This window comes from Vulpes lagopus, chromosome 15, assembly GCF_018345385.1.
Source record: "Vulpes lagopus strain Blue_001 chromosome 15, ASM1834538v1, whole genome shotgun sequence".
In the NCBI taxonomy this organism is placed as follows: Eukaryota; Metazoa; Chordata; class Mammalia; order Carnivora; family Canidae; genus Vulpes; species Vulpes lagopus.
In genome coordinates, this window is record NC_054838.1 from 31333203 (window position 1) to 31354451 (window position 21249).

The window sequence follows — 21249 nt, forward strand, 5'->3', positions numbered from 1 at the left end:
CTACCATTACTACTATAGTCCTTTCTAATATTAAATTAGTGATTAGTCAGTTCATGAAAAAACAGAGTAAAATTCCAAAAACAACAAACCGATTCTCTGGTTCTTGTTGTCGGTAGAGGCTAAAGAAATATTCATGGCAGTTTTGAGAGTGGAGTCCAGAAAGGTCTAGAGCACTGGCAGTCTTGTTAGAGTGATTACAAAATCTCTGCAGATGACACTTATGGAAGACATATAAGACATGACCCATTTTCTAAAATTAAAATCAGCAACTCTTTCTACTCATGTCTTTTAAGATCTGAAAGCCAAGTATCTCACATAAAGCAAGATCTATCAAAACTTCTTGGAATAAGACAACACAAACAGACAGGTGACTGGATATTTGAATGGCTGGATGGTGGAAATAAACAATTAGCAAAGGAGAAAACAAACCACACTGGACAAGGAAGCATTTTAAGTCATGTTCAGAAAAAGAGAAGGAATAGAAATTTAGTTTGGAAAACAGATATTTTAAGCACTTCTGAAACAATGATCTCCATCTTAATTGGCAGTTAAGATGACAAGAGAATTCTTTGTACCTATAAGAAGATAAGAAAAAAAAAAAACCAACTAGAGAAAGCAAAACTAAATAAATACATAAAATAATTCACATTTAGTGGACATGGGAAAAATAAATTTTAATGTCAGAATTAACAAGACAAAACTTTGGGTTATAAAATGCTTTGCAAATGTTTGTTTTCTTGGTAAATTCATATTATTTATCTATACTGTCACCATTATCAGCAAATAAGTTAGGTGGGTACTGATTTTGCTCTCATAGCACCTTGTGTTTACCTCTGTCATACCTTATTTCACACTAGAACAATTAACTTGTTTCTTATCTCTCTTATTCACTAGACTGGAAAATCTTTTTGGATTAAAAGTGTTTTCTTTGTCTCTGAATCTCTGATCCCAAGCACTATTTCTGTAACATAGACAATACTTAACAGATTCGTGGTCAAATCCCCAAATTCTCCCTATGTCACTACTCAGATCCTTGAAATTACACCCAAAAAAGTCATGCTTCATATTTTAGTTGCTATCCATGGATATCATTATCTGGGGAAAAAAATGCAAATTCCTCTGGTAATATGCACACACTATTTTCCATTGTAATAATAGCCATTGTTCACTGAATGTCTACTATGGGCCCAGGTAGTCTCTCTATATATTACATTGAATTCTCACAAAAAATGATCGAAGTATGTGGCTATTAGAAGATTAAGAAAAAATGGAGATGCTAAGAAATTAAGTAACTTGTGTAGTTACCCATCTGTAAGTGGGAATTGAAGTCAATTCTTTCTGACTTTAAAGATAGGAGTGTCCAAATGAGCCACAATTTAAAAAAATATTTTGTTATTTTGTTTCAAAATAATGCAAAAATACAAAAAAGTTGTAAGTACAGGACACAGAAAAGTTGTAGGTACAATACGCAGTCCCCTAACGTAAAACCAGTTTCAACTGTTAACATTTTATTGACTTTATCCTGTTTTCTCTTCTCTTTCCTTCCCTTCTCTTCCTTTTTATTCTCTCTCCCTCTGTGTGTGCATGTGTGTGTGTGTATGTATGTGGTGTGTGTGTGTGTTATATACCCGTTATTATGAGTCTTTTCCTCAACGACTTGAGAATAAGCTACCAAAGACTTTCTAGTGGCTGCCAATTCCACCTAGAATAAAATAAAATTATTATCCTTATTATGGCAATAACATTCTACAAGAATGGCCACAAAGTGCTACTCTAATAGTTCTTCCTGTTGTTAAATCCACTCCAGCTACAGTGGCATCCCTGCTGTTCTTCCCACCTCAGGGCCATCATAATTGCTGTTCTACCTGCTTGGAATATTTCTCCCTTAATTTTCATGGGGCTTACTCTTGCATTTCATTCTAGTTTCTTCCTTCACCACCTATATTAGAGTTCTCCAAAGAAACAAAACCGATCTCTCTCTCCCTGTCTGTTAATGTCTATGTGTATGTGTGTGTATAATGGAATTATATACATATGTATATATGCACATATGTGTGTGATAATGTGTATATTATATATATGAAGATATACATCCATATATATATTTATATACATATATGGAGAGAGGATCTGATTTATTATAAGAATTGATTCATGCACTTGTAGAGACTGCAAAGTTCCAAGGTCTTCAGTGAGAAAGCTAAGACCCAGGAGAGCTAACTATAGTTCCAGACTGAGTCTGAAGGTCTGAGAAGCAGAAGAGCTGATGATGTAAATTCCAGCTTAAATCTGAGACTAGAAGCAAGAGAAAACTGATATTTCACCTTGAAGGCCAGCAGAAAGAGTGGATTCTCCTTTACTCCACCATTTTTGTTTTATTGAAGCCTCCAATGGATTGGATGAGGCCCACCCACATGGTGGAAGGCACTCTCCTTTATTCAGCCTAACAATTCAAATTCTCACTCAAAAATACACTCATAGACACATCCAGATTTAACTCAATATCTGGGCATCCCATGACCAACTTGAGTTGGTATATAAAACTAACATCACAGAACTTTATCTAAAATAGAAGCCCACTGTTTTTCATATATATATATATATATATATATATATATATATATATATATATTTTTTTTTTTTTTTTTTTTTTTTTTTTTTTTAGGAAGAGAGAGGCAGAAGTAGAGGGAGAGAGAATCTTAAGCAGGGTTCCAGAGTCCAACACCAGGCTCTGTCTCACAACTCTGAGATCATGACCTTAGCCAAAACCAAGAGTTGAACATTTAACTGACTGAGCCACCCAGGCACCCCTCAGTTTCCCCATTTCTTTTTTTTTTTAAGGTTTATTTATTTATTTGTCCATGATAGACAGAGAGAGAGAGAGAGAGAGAGAGAGAGAGAGAGAGAGAGAGGCAGAGACACAGGAGGAGGGAGAAGCAGGCTCCATGCCGGGAGCCCGACGTGGGACTCGATCCCGGGACTCCAGGATCGTGCCCTGGGCCAAAGGCAGGCGCTAAACCGCTGAGCCACCCAGGGATCCCAGTTTCCCCATTTTTTTTAAAAAAAGGACCTATCACCAACTTAACAGGTTTATTATGACAATAAAATGAGAGATTGTATGCAAAGTATACAAAACACACAGTAAATACTGTACAATTACTTTTGTCCCATCTTTTCCTCCAGAACACAATAGAATGACAAAAGTACTAGAAGTTACTAGACAGAAAACCTAAATAAAAATTGGACATGGATTTTTAGTTTCAATGCTCTCAAGAATTTTTAACCCCTATGTAAAATAGATAAGGACATGATAAGAGTAAAAGGTAAACACATTTCCTCTACTGCATCCCCACCAGTTCCCTCCAACCCTTTGCTTATCTAGTTAATAAGAGAAGTATTGCTCAAACTAGAAATCTAAAAGGTATTGATTTCTCAGTCTTCTTTATCACTCAGATTGTTGGTCAATAAGTTTTGCCTATTTTATCCCAGAAATATCTCTGTAATCACCCCCTCTTTCAGAACCCACATTGCTTCGTCCTCAGCTCAGCATTTCAGCACTTCTTATTTATTAGCTTGGCCTTCCTCCTAATCTTAACTCCTCCAATCCAACTGCTTTAAAACTATCAATGTTGTTGAAACTCTGCTTATGTTTCTCCCTAGAGTAATGGATTCCTGTTGACTAGAGGATAAATTAAAACAAAAACATAAAAAGTAAACTTTAACCACATCTTTAAGATCTAGTCCTAACCTACCTATGTAGTCACATGTCCTCTCACCCCTCTCTAAGTCCCATATACTGTATTACTGTCACAACTGATTGCTCTGAATCTGCCCTTATCTACTCTTCACCTCCATCTTGCATGTATTTCTCCCAAACCATCCAGGCAAAAGTAGCCCTTCAGACATTCTATCACATTACTCTGTTTTACTTCCTTCATCTCCAACTCCTATTTTCTTGCTTGTTTATGTAGTATCCCCTTCTGCCAGAATGCCAATCCCAGAACAGTGGACCCTATCTTTTTCAGTCATACAATCCTGGTACCTACAAAATTACCCATTCAATAAATGAGTGAATGCTCCCCCTCCCCCTGGCAAGTTACCTTTATGTCCTCTACTGTTAGTCAACTAATATTCATTTTTATTTTTTTAAGCAAAAATTGCCCCACAAGGGGAATTTTATTGATGGTACTAGTTTATTTCGCTCTTAAAAGACCAAGTGAAGCCAAATGAACTGAACATAACCTCAAGATTTTGTTGTCTTCATCTTATAACAAAATATGAACCTTAGAACTGGATAGCTTGGCCCTTTCTCTTCTTATCCCCTCCCAGTTCACAATGCTAGCATCTCTTAATAGCCAAGCCATTTTCTCTCAGATCTGTAGTTGTTCACAACACATTCAAGCCTCCTCACAATCTTCCTTATAGTTTTAGTCTTTTTCAGGAAAATTGACTTAGTCAGCCCACCACAGCCAGTCTGCTTCCTGTCATAATGCCACTTCCCTGGGAAAAAAGAGAATCTTTGCCTTTCTTGTACTGCATCACTTTGTGGGGTTAGGGCTTACCACACTTCCTGCAGAAAGTCTGGCAGGTTTTATGAATGTTCACTATGTTTGTGAGAGCACCATCAGCACAGAAAGCCTAACACTCATTTTTAATTGCCCTTATTACAGACTATTCTTATAGACTATTGAAGGATGCGATAGAGATTACTGATGCTCACCAATATTCATATCCTCTTCTTCCTGTCCACATAGCTAGATTGTATTTCTCGGCTACCCTTGCATCTAGATATAATAATGTGAGGACATTCTGGCCAATGTAATATGAACAGAAGTGATATTGACCACTTCTAGTCCTGTCTTAACATAGATAAACTCCTTAAACAAAATCTTATTCTTCAGGTCTTACTCTTCAGTCAGTGGGTGAATGGAGATGAGTCTAGGGATCTACATAAGAGTGAAGTCACAAGATGGAAGAGGGCTGGGCACTTAAAGGCCTGATTAGAGCCTTTTACCCCATCCAACAACTACATTGATTTGACGCATAAATTTTTATTTCATTCGGTCTTGGGGTTGGAAGAGTAATTTGTAATAGCAGTTAGTTTCTGTTGACTAACACAAATAGTTTAGTGAGAATATGTGATCCTGCCGTCCTCAACTAGACTATGAACTTCTTAAGGGGAAAAGTCATGACTAATTCAATTTTACATGTCAACTCCAAAGACAATCACATATGCTGACAAAGGATGGATAATTGCAATATTTATCTTTTTTTTCAAATTCTTTGTAAAACATACTTCCTCTCAAATGGCACCAAAAGTCCCCTATCTTGTGACAGTTCTTCCTTAAGCATAGTGAAATAAAAATGAGATTTCTAGTATCTGTGTGATATAATGAAGAAAAGGCCAGAGAGACCCACTTTCAAAGACCCGTTTCCCACTTACTAACTTTGAGACCTAGGGTGAGTTATTTTACCTCTGTAAGTCTCGTTTTTTTCATCTGTAGATGCAGATAATAATTACTATGAAAATAGAGATAATGTTCATAAATCATGTAACAGTGCATGGCAAATATGCTATTCACAAAAATGATACTGGTAATAATTATTTTCATAGTTACAAGGCAAAAATGTATACTTCTACATGGAAACTGTGGAAGAGAGCAGAGTAGTATTCTTTAGTAGAATATTTGGGAAGATAGTTAGCACTCATAAAATGTATTTCATGGAAGGAAAGTTGTACCATCTCTCTGAGGTTTTGGTCATGGTCGAATGTTTGTGGGGACTTAAGCAGCATATGCTTTTGTAGAAGAAAGCTAATGGTAGCTCAAAAGTAGTGCAGGCACCCCAGGGCTTTACCAAGAGCTTAGGCCATTTGTAAGTAGCAGTGACTGACCCAGCCACTGAGAATATGACAGACAGAAAACCAGAGATTTGAGGATTATAAAAACTGAGCGATAACAACAGAAATTCCCTAGTCATTCTTCAAAATTCTGTGGTATTGCATCTATTATTTGTAAGTGGATATTTCTTAGACAAATAACAGCAAATCCAGCCATTGGTAGTGGGATTTCAAACTGGAATTTTCTCCAGAGAGATTTATTCAGAATAAGCCTTTGAATCATTTAAAAGCAAACCGGACAAATCCTCATGTATTCTTCCCCCAGGAAATCACCCCATTTCCAAGGGTAAGATTGGATGATATACTACAGCCAATATTGACTTATTGAAGATGTTATCAAATCATCTGTCTTTTCTCATAATGATAGAAGAAGTTAGAGTCACATTATGCTACTGAGTCTTCAAAGGAGGCAGAAAAAAATATAAAACAGAATTTTAACAGGGGGTAGAAAATTTGAAGTTGACATGAAATTGATTCGATGTACTATTTAGAATCCATGTCCTGGTCCATAGGAAAGTATTAAGATTGGTTCCTATGCTGGAGTGTATGCTTGTAATTTTAAGACAGATCTGGAGAAATCCAGGACAAATAATAATGATAACGATGAATGGCTCCATCATTGCCTGCCTATGGTGGAGAACTTCTCAGTTTAAAAAAGCACTTTCACTGGCATTATTTAGTTTAATCCCACAAAAGAAACACTATCAGACATTATGAGCATTCCATAGAATCAATGTCATGCCCATCAAGAATGAGGGTGTGGAATCCAAAGTATTGAGGGAGGGTACTAAACAGTCTCTCTGGTTTGTTTTCTATGTAGCAGATGCAAACATTGCTAGAGGTGAATCCAGGTGGAGTAAAAGAAGATAAAGGTATTTTGGAATACCAGACAATGGCTAATCTTTTGTGGATCAGGCTAGAAATGAGGAGTTCAGTTTGGGAAGATTATACATGATACAGTGCTTCGTAAAAAACCTTTGGTTTCAGAGAGCTAGAAGACTGGAAAATATAACTTAATGTAGTGTTATCTCATTTTATTGAGAGAAAAGTGAAGATCAGAGAAATTAATGACTTGATTAAGAATAAAAAAGGGAAAGTGGCAAAGTAGGGATAAGAGATCCAGTAAAAAGACCTGTGCCATCTTGTTCCACAAGGGAACTTCCTTAATTTGGAGAGGTGGGGGGGAAGTATAAGTGTAGTAAGTCCTCGTCTCTCACAGCACAGGTCACTAAATAATCTCTAAAATATATAACTTGACTTAGCAGTATAATTATTTTATTTAGTCATATGGAATTAATGGCCACAAGAAATAACCAGAGAAATTAATAGAGTTAAAACGGTCTCTTCTAAACAGTTACGACTGAGTATGGGGAGATTAGTTGTTTTTTTGTTTTGTTTTGTTTTGTTTTGTTTTGTTTTGTTTTGTTGTTTTTTGTTTTTAGATTATTTAGACCTAAAAAATGAATAAAAAGATAAAACTTAAATTGCAATACAATAGTTCCTTTATTAGCTCCAACACTTACCAAGATAACTTTAGAAACATTCCTTAAGCTTGACAAAACTCCCATTAAGAGGAGTTCACCCTGTATAACGGGTTGAATATTATATTTCTATTTCTATTTTCTTTTTACTCTATCAAATAGTCTTATTGAAAAAAGTTATACGCAGGACATAAATGCCTTCTGTTGGCATTATAAAGCCCGTGAGATATAATCAAAGCCTGACTAATGTATTTAAAATTCTTAGATAGGTACTACAAAGTGAAAGATGGTTAATAATCAAGATAAAGACCCACATCCACTGTAAAAGGCAGAATTAAAAGGCAACTTGTCTATTAACTTCAAAAGGCACTGCAATGGAAGGACGATCCCTTATCGTCTTTCAGCTATCCATGGGGATGGTGACCTACAGTTCTATGTCCTCTGAAGAGCAAAACAGACATGCATTTCATTGAATTTTTACCTTAAGGATTTGTGATGAAGGCTGTGCCCTAAGCATATTGGTTAATATGGAGGAAATGGCATCAATATATAACTCTTTTGGATTCATATCTCAATATTAAAATATTGGTGGCAACCCTAGATTGGAAAGCATGGATGGGGAAAGGATATAAATTCCGGGCAGAATGTCTAAGAGGCCTAAAGGAGTAATAGCTTGACCTTCAGTGACAGGCTGAGTTTTATATTCACTTCAGTTAAAAACGACACCTGGTACATTTATAAGTAAAAGACTTTATCATACTAATGGTCCTGAGGGAAACCATGGAATTACTAAAGACTTCTTTTCTCCCCTAGAGTAACTGCTAAAAGAGATCCTTTAAGATAGGCACCTGACATTTTTGAACATCCAATATTGTCTTTGCAATATGTGATGAATTGTATAACCAACCTGAACAAACTCACTAAATATACTGCTGGGCCCAAATTTTTCCTTCTACTTTTGCTTTCCAACCCATCTTCAACTCAATGGAAGACCCAACCATTTTAAATAAATATCTGACCCTATCACTCAACTTCTTCAATACTGTAGCTGGAGTCACACAGCTCACAGGATAAATTAAAAATTCTTAGCACGTTATATAAGATCTGTCATCATCTTCTTGGCTTTTCTCCAACTATCCAGACTAACGTTTTGCAACCACTTTTAATGTGCCGGGCACTGGACTAAGTCCTTTATGTGACTTATAACTTTAAAACTTAACACAATCTTGTGTGAGAAGTACTATTATTATCTACATTTTATGGATGAGAACTGAAGTTCAGAGAGGATGGTTTTACCAAAATTGTAACTGGTAAGTAGTAAAGCTAGAAGTTTACGATCTATATCTGTTTTCTAGCATGGTTTTCTAAACCTTCACTTAGCATGATTTTGCAACTCCAATCTGCATTATTATTTTCTATCCATTTAATAGTTTCCTTATTTGTACTGGGAACATAAGCATTGTCTTCTTTTTTAAAAATATTTTATTTATTTATTTATTTATTTATTTATTTATTTATTTGAGAGTGAGAGCATGAGAAGGAGAAAGAATCTAAGGCAGACTCCACATTGAACAGGGAAACTGACAGGGTCTCCATCCCACAACTGTGAGATTAAGATCTGAGCCAAAACCAAGATTCAGGCACTCAACCTACCACGCTTCCCAGGCATTCTGGTGTATTGTCTTCTAAACAGCAGTATTTAGTAACCAAGTATTTTTATTCCAGGATAAGGCAACTAAATCATTCTTATTTTGGTAGATAATTTGAAGAGAGAATTAAAATAAAAGATTGGAAATAGGGATATGAGGCAAAATTTAGACAGAGTATGAGGAGAGTTTTTCAATGAAGTCTTAAAGAAAGCAAAGGAAAATTAAACCTAGAGTTTTGAACAACATTCCTGAATTCCCTAGGCTGGAGAGAACTGAGTTGGGAGAAAGAGTGAACAAGAGAAATCCTGAATTTTTTTCTAGCAAGTAACAAGTAAATGAGTGTCAATTATTCATTTATTATTATTACTTAAACACATTATTATTATTTTTTTTTTTTAAGGAGAAACTTTTTTTTTTTTTTTAATTTTTATTTATTTATGATAGTCACAGAGAGAGAGAGAGAGAGGCAGAGACACAGGCAGAGGGAGAAGCAGGCTCCATGCACCGAGAGCCCGACATGGGATTCGATCCCGGGTCTCCAGGATCGCGCCCTGGGCCAAAGGCAGGCGCTAAACCGCTGCGCCACCCAGGGATCCCACTTAAACACATTATTACTACAGTCTTTGTTTGGTATGCTGTTGTTATTCATTTACTTTGACAGACACAGAAAAATTATCCACAAGGACCTCTGCATATTCACGTATCATAATAGTCTCTCTTCATTCTAGTTTTGCCCAGCTTCAAATCCTCCAACTGTGGAGGTTTTAAAGAATACAACTTTTAAGATTTGAGTGGGTGCATGTGCTATATTTGTTGCTTCCTAAAGATTTCTTTGATAGTACTAGCTATTTATGCAACTGCCTCACTTTAGGCATGCATTTTTCTTTCTTCTCTTCTTTAACTCCTACTTATCCATGGAGGCTAACTTAGGTGTGATTTTACCGTCTCTCCTGTGACCTCATACATTCTAGATCAGGTTTTCCTTCTTTGAGTTTTTATGGAAACTGTACTTGTACCTAGGATGGCATTTCCACATTGAATTGACATTGTCAGGATGAGAAATGTAGCTTTTTCAGTGATAGTCCATGTGTCATAACAAGTAAGAATGTTGGTCTGGAACCTGTCTAGCTAGCTAGGTTCAAATCCTGGCTTTACCTTTTACTCTCTGAGAGAGAGATTATCAACAGATTGTGAACTTCCCTATGCCTCAGTGTCTTGATCTATAAATGGGAATCATCAGATATCTGCTTCATCAATCGGTTGTGTCCATTTATGTAAAGTGATTTGAAAGACAGCACATGGAAGGTTCTCAGGGTTAAATGAGCTAACCAATTTGACTCCTGATGACAGGAAACTAATTAGCTTGCATGACTTCATTCCTTTAGATCTTATTTTCATCTTAAAGTTGAGGGCCTATGAGTTCTGAAAAAGTGAATACCTCTGTTCAAGAAATAAATGAACTGCATTTTTTTATCATGATAAAATGAATTTTATAATTTTTAGTATTTTATCTGAACTCCTTATAGCACTTACCACTTTACACTTGGTAATACAGTTTTATCATGATAAAATGAATTTTATAATTTTTAGTATTTTATCTGAACTCCTTATAGCACTTACCACTTTACACTTGGTAATATTCCTGTTTTATCTTTGTTGAGTAATTTGGCCCCAAACCTTCATTTGTACATTTTTTGTATTTGTGCCTCATGTGTTGCCTAATGCATAGTAGTAATGCAAGTATTTGCTAAATGAAAATATATAAGTAAATCTGCAAGGAATAAAAAAAAAAAACTAGTAAGTTTGATATCATATAGGGTTAACTTGAATTCTTCATATTGGGTTCTGTGACCATGAACCATTGTTAATATCCTTGAAAGTAAGGAACTTTATAATTATAAAATATAACTTCATAAATTTCTATTACAACTACAGGCACTATAAAAATCAAAATATATTTCCACGCTCTAAAATCTTAATTTAACAGAACGGTTAAGCACTCAGTGAGTATTTATAGACTTCATTGCCTTATGGTAGAGATTTGGTGGTAAATATTCAGGATTAGACATTTGCTCTCAAGGAACTTACAAGTGTTTGATGTCATTCTTCTTTCTTAAGCACATTTTAAATATATTTTATGATCCATCAAATGAGCTTATTCTAATAGCAAATGATATATTCTGCTTGCCTGTATACAATATATTTCATCAACTATATCCCACAGAGAAGAGCTTACTTTTTATTTTTTTCTTTTTCCTTTTTTCCCCCAGTGCCCTAAATATCAGAAACCTAATGTTTAATCAGATATTTGGGGAAAAAATATACAGACATGCTTGGGTATAAAATTAAAAGAATTTAAACCTACTAAAACTTCTAATGAGATCTAATATTTTCTTTTTCCATTTAGCAAATCAGAGAACTCATTGCTTGAAACAAAGCTAATTCCCCTTTTAATAATTATAGCCATTTATTTATGTAAGTTAGCTTTTAAACCTGTGAAGCTCCGAAAGACACCCTGGACTCAGCCAGAGAATTCTAAGTAACTATTTCTAAGCTCTTGCTCCTTGAACTGTGCTTTCTTTTATTTCAGATCATTGCTTTCTTCACTAACTGCTCCATAAATGGTTTTGAAAAGTGAAGGGACAAATTGGTAACAGATTCTCACACCCAAGCCTCTAATCCCCATAATACCTTTGCCAATCCTAGTCTACTTGCCTGCAAACCATTTCCTCCTGTTCCTTGTTTGCTGCTTGGAAAATCTTGACTACCTAAGGCAATGTCCTATAGGCCCATTCTGGAGAATGTCTCTGAACATCTCCACACCAAAATCAAGTTAGTTCCTTACATCATCTAACATCATGATGACATGATGACATTTCCAATACTGAATAAAGCTTCTCAGATATTATCTCATTTCATCTGTATAAATAAGAAACAAAATATGCACTATTACAATCACAAGTTTATGACTAAATAAACAGTGGCTAAGAAATGTTAGTTAACGTGCTTAAGTTCACTATGTAGAGAAACTAGAATTTAGTCTAGGTCTTCAGCCCTGAGTTCATAGCCACCAACCTATATGAAATGTTACTAAAGCAAACTAACCCAAAGTTCGTTAATTATCTATGTCATGCTCATTCTCCAAGTAGGTAGTGAAGTCCTTGAGAAAATGGACCTATTATCATAAATGGAATATATAGGATATTATTAGATTCTTAGTGCTTCAAACTTAAGAGGGGTTTAATAAGTATTTGATGGATGAATTGATGAGTTGGTAGAGGAGAGATAGATGAAAGTAAGAACAGGAAGATTAAAAAATGGACAAATGATTGAATGACCAGAATAAGTGAAAAGATATAATCCTAGGGACTGATTTGTGGTCTAACATGGAGAGAATACAGAATTCTTGAGTCTGCTTCCCCATTCTTTGCCCTAACTTGTTCTGCCTGTAGAACTATGTATAAATGCTAATGTATCTTATTTTTCCCCTACTGTTGTTAATATATACAAATTTTCACCTCTGGGAGTGCTTATAGAAAGCATTGCTGTCATCTGAGGAGTGATTTAATTTCTCATACATCCTTCCAGATGATGTATATAACATTTCATGAGACGGTATTTCCCCAAAAAGTTGGTTTGTTACCCATATAGGAGATGACCAGCAAACGGTTGTTACATGACTAAATGAATCAATCAAAAATGAATGCATAAAGGAAATCAGTTAATAATCAATCACCTAATCAATGTCTGAGTGTAGAGATTATACATTAATTTACTAATTCATGTTTATTTCACACTGTAGCTAAGGGAGCTAACATTTACCGAAACAGAACTGTATGACAGATACTGTGGTGTGCTCTTACACACAATGAGTCATATAATCTTCATAATAGTCATGCAAAATCTATGTTTTCATTCCCGTCTCAGTCATTTGTTAAAAAAGGCTGAGAGGGGTTAAGTTTGGTGAAGTAAGATTCCAAGCATCTATGAAGTGGCGGAGATCAGACTCAAACCATGTCATTTTGATTCTTCATTACCTGCTCTTTTCTTTGTAAAAGAAATGTAGAATGACCTTGAAAGTTAAATAAATTTGGTTTACAATGCTTAAACTAGTAATGCCCAGTTTTCTGATGACACTGAGTTTTACTGGTCAGATAAATTACTGGAGTTACCAATCCTCATCCTAGAAAAAAAATTATTAAAATTATGGGAAAGACTGAATACTCAATTACACAGAGCATGCCCCATCAAATTAGCCTCAGTTGCCTTCTAAAAAGCTGTGGTGAAATAGAGCCAAGGGCTTCCCCTAAATAACTAAGAGCCAACTATCTTCCACTCCTGGCCTTTTACCATCTTTTCCATACCTAGAATGATAATCACTTATTTATGTAGGGCCTTTTACAAATCAACATATTTTTCAAAAGGTGATTAATTCTGGAGAAGCTTTCTTGTGTTTACTAACTTAGCATACTCTCCAAAAGTTTAATTGCACCTGGGGAATGTACATTTCCTCAGGACAACTCTATACACCTGCTGTATCCTAAGCTGAAAACTCAGTAGTTTTTTTTTTTTTTTTTCCTCTTAGTAGCTATTTTTCCCAGCTTTATTGAATCAGAGTTGACAAATAAAAATTGTACAAATTTAAGGTATATGATATTTTGATATGTGTATCCATAGTAAAATAAACACAATTAACCTAATTAATGTATCTATCACCTCACATAGTACCTTTTTCTGTGTGTTGTGAGAACACTTAAAATCTAGCCTTTCATAAATGTCCAAATACACTACAGTATTGTAACTACAGTCACCATGTTGTAAACGAGATCTCCAGAACTTATTCATCCTGAGTAACTGAAAACTTTACCCTTTGGCTAACATCTCCCCATTTTCTCTGATCTCTGACAACTCTCATTCTGTTCTTTGCTTTTATGAAATAGATTGTTTTAGGTTCCATATGTAAGTGAGATCATTTGGTATTTGTCTTTCTGCCTCTGGCTTATTTCACTTAGCAAAATGTCCTTTACCTTTATCCATACTATAGTGAATATCAGGATCTCCTTCTTTTTAAGGCTGAATAATATACAATATATATACCACATTTTTGAAATCTCTTCATCTATCAACAGATACTTAAGTTGTTTCCCTATCTTGGCTACTATGAATAATGGTATGATGAACATGGGGGTGCAAATATCTCCTTGAGACACTGATTTCATTTCCTTTAAATATATTCCTAGTAGTGGGAATTTTATTTTTAATAGTAGCTCTATTTTTAATTTTTTGAGAAATCTTCATACTGTTGTCCATAATAGTTGTATCAATTTACATTCCCACCAACAGTATACAAGCGTTCTCTTTTCTCTGCATCCTCACTAACACTTGTTATCCTTTTTTATAATAGCCATGGTAACAAATATGAAGTAATATCCCATTGCAGTTTCAATTTGCATTTTTCTCATGATTAGTTATGTTGAGCATATTTCATATACCTGTTGATCATTTGTATGTTTTCTTTGGAGAAATATCTAATCAGGTCCTTTATCCAATTTTTAATCAGATTATTTGTTTTTTTGGTATTGGGTTGTTTGACTTCCTTATCTATTTTGGTTATTAATCCCTTATTGTATATGTGATTTGCAAATATTTTCTCCAATTCATAGGTTGTCTCTCCCAATTCCACAAGTTGATGTTTCCTTTGCTATGAGAACTTACTGGTTTTAGAAACATGTTAAACTCAAAGGCCTGGGGAGGTTGAGGGGGAAAAAATAAAAGAATTATGGATTCAGACTTAAAGGTAATAATTTAGATCTTTAAAGAGAATGAAATAGTCCTAAATTATTTATTTTCTTACATAAAAATTCTAATTCACTATTCATAAGAAAAAAATTAGATTATTTATAATATTAGATTACATATGAAATATGTTGTAATAAAGCAATTTTAACGGTAAGAAATCAGAAATAATTATAAGAAGACAATATATAGACTAAGTATTTATACTCAGTTAATTACTGTAGTTGTATATTTACTTTTAAAATGAATTTTCTGGCAGCCAAGTTAACAAAGGAAGACATTTGTCGGGTTCACAGCCTTTCCTGGCAAAAGAAAGTAAGCGGATCATCAGAAGAGGCAATTTCTTTCTGGGCTCTATCCTAGGAGGATTTATCCTTGAGCAAAAGTCAACAATGAAATGGAGGAACATGGGTTATGGATCACAGTCATCAATGGGGTCTTCTCTATGTAAACCTAGATAGGTTATTTAACACTGCTAAGATTTAACTCAGTGAAAGAAATTTGTGTTTAACATTTATTTATTTTTTAAATATTTTATTTATTTGGCAGAGAGTGAGAGAAAGAGAAAGAGCACAAGCAAGGGGAGCAGCAGGCAGAGGGAAAGGGAGAAGCAGGCTCTCCAGTGAGCAAGGAGCCCAACACAGGGCTCGGTTGTAGGATCCTGGGTTCATGACCTGAGCTGAAGGCAGACACATAACCGACTGAGCCACCCAGACGCCCCTTGTGTTTAACATTTAATTAATTCAGAATAATATATAAACTACTTTTGAAAAGAGAAAGAACAATAACAAAATAATTCCATGTATACCCATATTTAGAAACAAAATGTCACAATACCACAGGAGACCCCTGGTTGTCTCTTTCTTAAGACCCATTCCCTTCTCTCCACTCAATCTCAGAAAAAATTAAACTCCTAAACTTTTAGAGTAGCCATTCCCTTACTGCATTTTATAGTTTTCCTATATACAATGTGATGTGTATCCCTAAATAAGATATTATTTAATTATTCATGCTTTTGAAATTCATGTACATGTATCATACTGGATGCATTTTTTCTACAAATTGCTTTTTTTTCACCCAACTTTATGTTTGTGATTCATCCCTCTGAATATATTTAAGTATAGTTCAGTGATTTTCATTACTGTGCAATATTCTCTTATATAATTATAATAAGATAATTTAAACTTTTTATGACAATAGCTATTTGGGTCTTTTCCCCCAGTTTTGTTTTGTTTTGCTATTACAAACAATGTTTCTATGAACATTTTTTTTTCTATGTCTCCTATATGTATGAGAGTGTCTCTAGGATAAACTCTTAGGATGGCTATTGCTGGGAAACCAAAAATAAAAGTATATAGAGCCTACTGCCCTCAGTCTAGTCAGATGGACATTGTGTTCATATTAAATTAATCATAATCCTTGATTAATGAAACACCCATAAAAATGGTCCATGCAAGCATCCATATTTTTTACTTCCCCAGTTAATGTCAGTTTTCCAAAATGGTAATGCTATTTACATTTTGCCACCAGATTCAATTGCTCTACAGTCCAGCCAACCGTCAGATATTTTAATTTCTCTAACTCTGGTGGGTGAGATATGTAATCTCATTGTCATAATAATGATTCATCTTATTTCTAGTGAAGTTGAGCATATTTTAATATGTTTATTGCCTAGTCACAATTCTTACCTTCATGTTTAAAGCTCAGTGAAATATTTCAAACATGTTTGTTAAACTGATGAAAATAGATACATACCAAATATCCAGCACAAATCTTGGTACAGAGCTGGCATTTCATACAGGTCAATAGCCATACTTAGCTCTCACCCTTCTCATAAATAAGAACTACATCATAAAATGAGGAATAAAATCTTCCCCTAATTTTTAAAAAATATTTTATTTTTAAGTAATCTCAATACCCAGTGTGAGACTCAAATTCACTATTCCAAGATCCAGTGTCACACACTCCTCTGATTGATCCAGCCAGGTGCCCCTTCCTCTAATGTATTTAAAACATACCAAAATTTGCTCAGATAAATGCTTCTTGGGCATGTGTGCATGTGCATGTGTGCACACAAACAAACATTTTTACCCAATTACCAGAGGCATTTCTGTAAGAACCTAAAGTTAAACTATCCTATTGTATTCATGTTTTGCATTCCAAATAAACGAAGAAAACACAAAAGATTAAATAAATAAAAATCTGGCACATGAGAAAGGTATGCCAAAAAGAAGTGTCAGATACTGTAGCAGTCTTTGTCTGTTTTTTTAGCAATCCTCATTTGGGTACACTGTAGTCCCAAGTCACAATGTAGACACTCTAAATGAGAGTACATGTGATAAAAATCCAATGTAATGTAAATTTCAAAAGTTAGAAATATGTATATTATGATAAACTCATATGTTTTAGCAAAAAAATTACCAATGCTGTACAACTTTCTAGATTCTGTGAGTATAGCAACCTCTTTTTATAATAGTTAATATATACAAATGAGCTTCCAGGCAATCAGCAGGGACTCTTAGCAGTTCCCAAAGTTTTGGAGGGATTCCAAATGCAACGTAGCCATTTTTAGGAATCTGGAACTAAATCTAAAAAGTAGAGATGATAACATCTTCCTTAAAGTAACATTTCTAGGATTAGAGAGTATGTGTATAAACTGGTTGAAAGATAGAAGACTCAACAATAATTAGTAATTATCTATCCAACAATTTTAAAAAAATTCTGCAAGTATTGATTGAAAACCTAACATGCTGGCACTGTGCTAGGAACTGGAATATATGTATTATAGGAGGAAATAAACTAAAATAAATACACATAATGAAACAGAAGCCCTTTGTGGTACTATTAAAATTACTAGCTTTCTCTTAAACCTTTCAACAGAAAAGCTGATTTGAATATTGGTAGAATAGTCTAGTTATCATAAAACACACTATAACAAATGTTTTTTTTTTTTTTACTTTCTTTTCATTTTATTTTTTTACTTTCTTTTCATTAACTATATTTTAGGTGGGTAAATCCTTGTTATGGGGGCTGTCTTCTGCATTGCAGTTGTTTAGTGGCATTCTCAGCTTCTGTCCACTACATATCATTGGCACCCTTCCTTCCTCACCACCCAGTGTTGAGACAATAAAAAGTGTCACTAGGGGGCAGCCTCAGTAGCTCAGCAGTTTAGCGCCACTTTCAGCCCAGGGCTTGATCCTGGAGACTCAAGATCAAGTCCCATGTCAGGCTCCCTGCATAAAGCCTGCTTCTCCCTCTGCTTGTGTCTCTGCCTCTGTGTGTGTGTGTGTCTCTCATGAATAAATAAATAAAATCTTAAAAAAAAAAAGTGTCACCAGGGGTGCTTGGGTGGCTCAGTCTGTTAAGCAATTGATTCTTGATTTCAGCTCAAGTCATGATCTCAAGTTATGATCTCAGGGTTGTGAGATCAAGCTCTACTTCAGGATCTGTGCTGGGCATGGAGCCTGCTTAAGATTCTCTCTCTAAAATAAATACATAAAAATCTTAAAAACATGTCATCAGTCATGACCAAAATTTCCTACAGGACAAAGATCATCCCCAGTTGAGAATCACTGTGCTAGAATAAGAGACTTATGAGAGAAAAGAGACCTAAGATTGAAATCTGGCTTTGCCAATGACTATTTCTGCATTTATTTAACCAATGTAGAATTTAGAAAACAAAGCATATAGTAATAAGGCCATTCTAGTGGGGTTTCTTAGAAATTTTAGCTATTACACTAAGCAGGATTTATTTTAAGTATTAGATAAAAGTAACATAGAATAAGTAAAAATCCTGGTTCCCAGTTCTAAAAGCTATATAACTCATAGTTGAGTGACACAAATACTACATACTGTATGCTGCTGGCAAGCTCACTAACTCTGCATTCTTCTCAATGATTCAGTTTCCTCATCTGCAAAATGAAAGGTGATTCCTCACTTCCCAAGGTTTGGTAGAGTACCCAGCTAAGGATTTGCACTAGTCCATATATTCCCTTTATTGTCATCCTTTAACATACAATATTATAATTGTTTATTATTATTATTATTACTATAAATTATTATTGAAAATCTATATATTAAAAATTATTCAAATATGTTGGTTCATTTTTCTCTTATCCTTTCTCCTGTCTCTTTTCTTCCTTCCCCCCCTTTTTTTTACTACCAATATAACCAGAAGCCACAAAAAGAGAAGTTGTGTAAACAGCCACAATTTCTTATCATTTTCGGGGCTTCTACCCTTAATAAAATCCTTCCCACAGGTACACAATAATAAATGGAATTCACAGAACATAGAAATTTTTATCTGAATATTAAAAAAATTCAAATTAAAATATCTCTAGGAAAGGAAGCACTCAGTTTGCTCTTTTGAAAATTGTACTTAATTATATCTACTTCACAGGATTGTTGTGCCAGTAAAATGAGGCTTTTGTTTGTTTTGTTTTAATTAAAATCTCTATAAAAATGCAAGGAATATGTTTTGCTTAAATTTTTAATCAAGTGCAAGGGACTGATATAAATCTCTCAATAACCAATTTATCCCAGGAAATCATGAAATCTTCCTCTTGCCTCTCACTGAGGACACAATACTCCATTCAAAACATTTTTGGCAGGTGGTAATTTAATCAGTTATCGACAATCCTTATATAAGGTTGAGGAAAAGTCTAAAATCCATGACTAGAGCAGCAACAACATCCCAAGACCAATTCTGATCCCTTTGCTACTGTACCTAACTTTGTATTACTATAAAAATTTAGAAGGATCAAGGCTTCTCAATGAAACTTCTAAATTAGATGACTTCAACACAGACACAGGGTATCGGGAGGGAGCTTAGGACCTCGAATCGGAAGAATTTGTTGGAAACCCAGCACTGCGACTTACTAGCTATGCAGTTCTGACCAGATGGTACAACTTTCTGAGTCTCACTTTCCTCATGTGTAAAATGGACATGATAATACATTGCTGGTAAGGGATAAAGCTAATGTAAGTGAACATTCAAAGTAATCTGAGAGGTGGGCGAAATCTCATCACAGAAAACAAATGGGCCAAGAATGAACATTTGAAAGCATTTAATATGTTGGTTTATTTCATTTTGAGAATTTTTTCTTCAGGATAGAAAGAATGTTAAGATTGAATCAAATTCCTATACTTCTGTTTATAAGAGAGAAAAAGACAATAGAGGAATCCTTTCCTCTATAAACCTTTCCTCTATAATCCTTTCCTCTATAATCTCTATTGAGAGATTATAGGCTGTTACCAAGTTTCATGACTGAGCAAAATGTGTGGAAAACGAAGAGCTTCTCTTTGAAGGAAAGGGGAAAAAATGATATTCTCCAAAAATACTTGTACCTATCTTGAGATAATTACAACTTCAGAGAATTAGAAGCATTAGAGGTACCTACAGCCATACACAACCTCCAGAAAATGATTCATCTTTAGTCAGACCTGTCTTTCTCCTAGTCTGCCTGGTTAACTATAAACTTTTTTATCTAAGGAAAACCATGATCAACTCAGGTGGAGGCATGAGAAATTAATTCCATTATGTCCTTTCAGAAAAGTAGAATATTTGTAGAAGAGGGTCTCTGTCTTTCAAATCCCTAAAGCAAAGTGAACAGGTTGGTGATTTTCAGTTGCTAAATCAAATTCATAAATTATTTAAGAGAAAGCAGTCTCTATGGAATTAGAGATTTTCAGTCTCATCTCGTCCATTAAAAAAACAAAGCAAAAACAAAGCAAAACAAAACAAAATAAAAGGGATTATTAAAACTACTTAGCCCTCCATAGTGGGTTGAATAGTATTCCCCCCAAATTTGTGTCTACCCAGGACAACAGAATTTGACCTTATTTGGAAATAGGGTCTTTGCTAATGCAATTAGCTATGGATATTAAGATGATGTCATCCTGGGTGAGCCCTAAATCCAATGACTGGTATCCTTATAAGAAGAGGAGAGGACACAAAGAGACACAGAGAAAGAGAAGGCCTTGGGAATACATGGCGAATACTGAGATAATGTACATAAAAGCCAAGAAATACCAAAGATGGCTGACAACTGCCAGCACTTAAGGAGAAAAGCACAAGGTCGTTTCTCTCTCAGAGCCTCCAGAAGGGATGAATCTTGCCAACACATTAATTTCAGGTTTCTGGCCTCCTGAACTCTGAAACCATAAATTTTTGTTGTTTTAAGACACCAAGTTTTTGTTATTTTGTTATGGAAGCCCTAGAGGAAACTGATACACCTTACCATATTTTTATTGCCTCATTGGTGATATGCTGGTATATAGGACTATAAATTTATCTAATATTAGTATACAAACTACACTATATTTAGCTAGGATAACAATAGTCAAAAGACACAGATACATATGTGTCAGGAATTAGAACTGAAAAACAGTCTGAAAGGCATTACAATGGTGCCTTCCCTCCATA

General features: G+C 34.7%; 1 pseudogene; it reads right to left on the reverse strand.

Annotated features, from left to right (window-relative positions):
* Window positions 1-4284: 4284 nt before the first annotated feature.
* Window positions 4285-16638, reverse strand: LOC121476185 (annotated as a pseudogene).
* Window positions 16639-21249: the final 4611 nt, after the last annotated feature.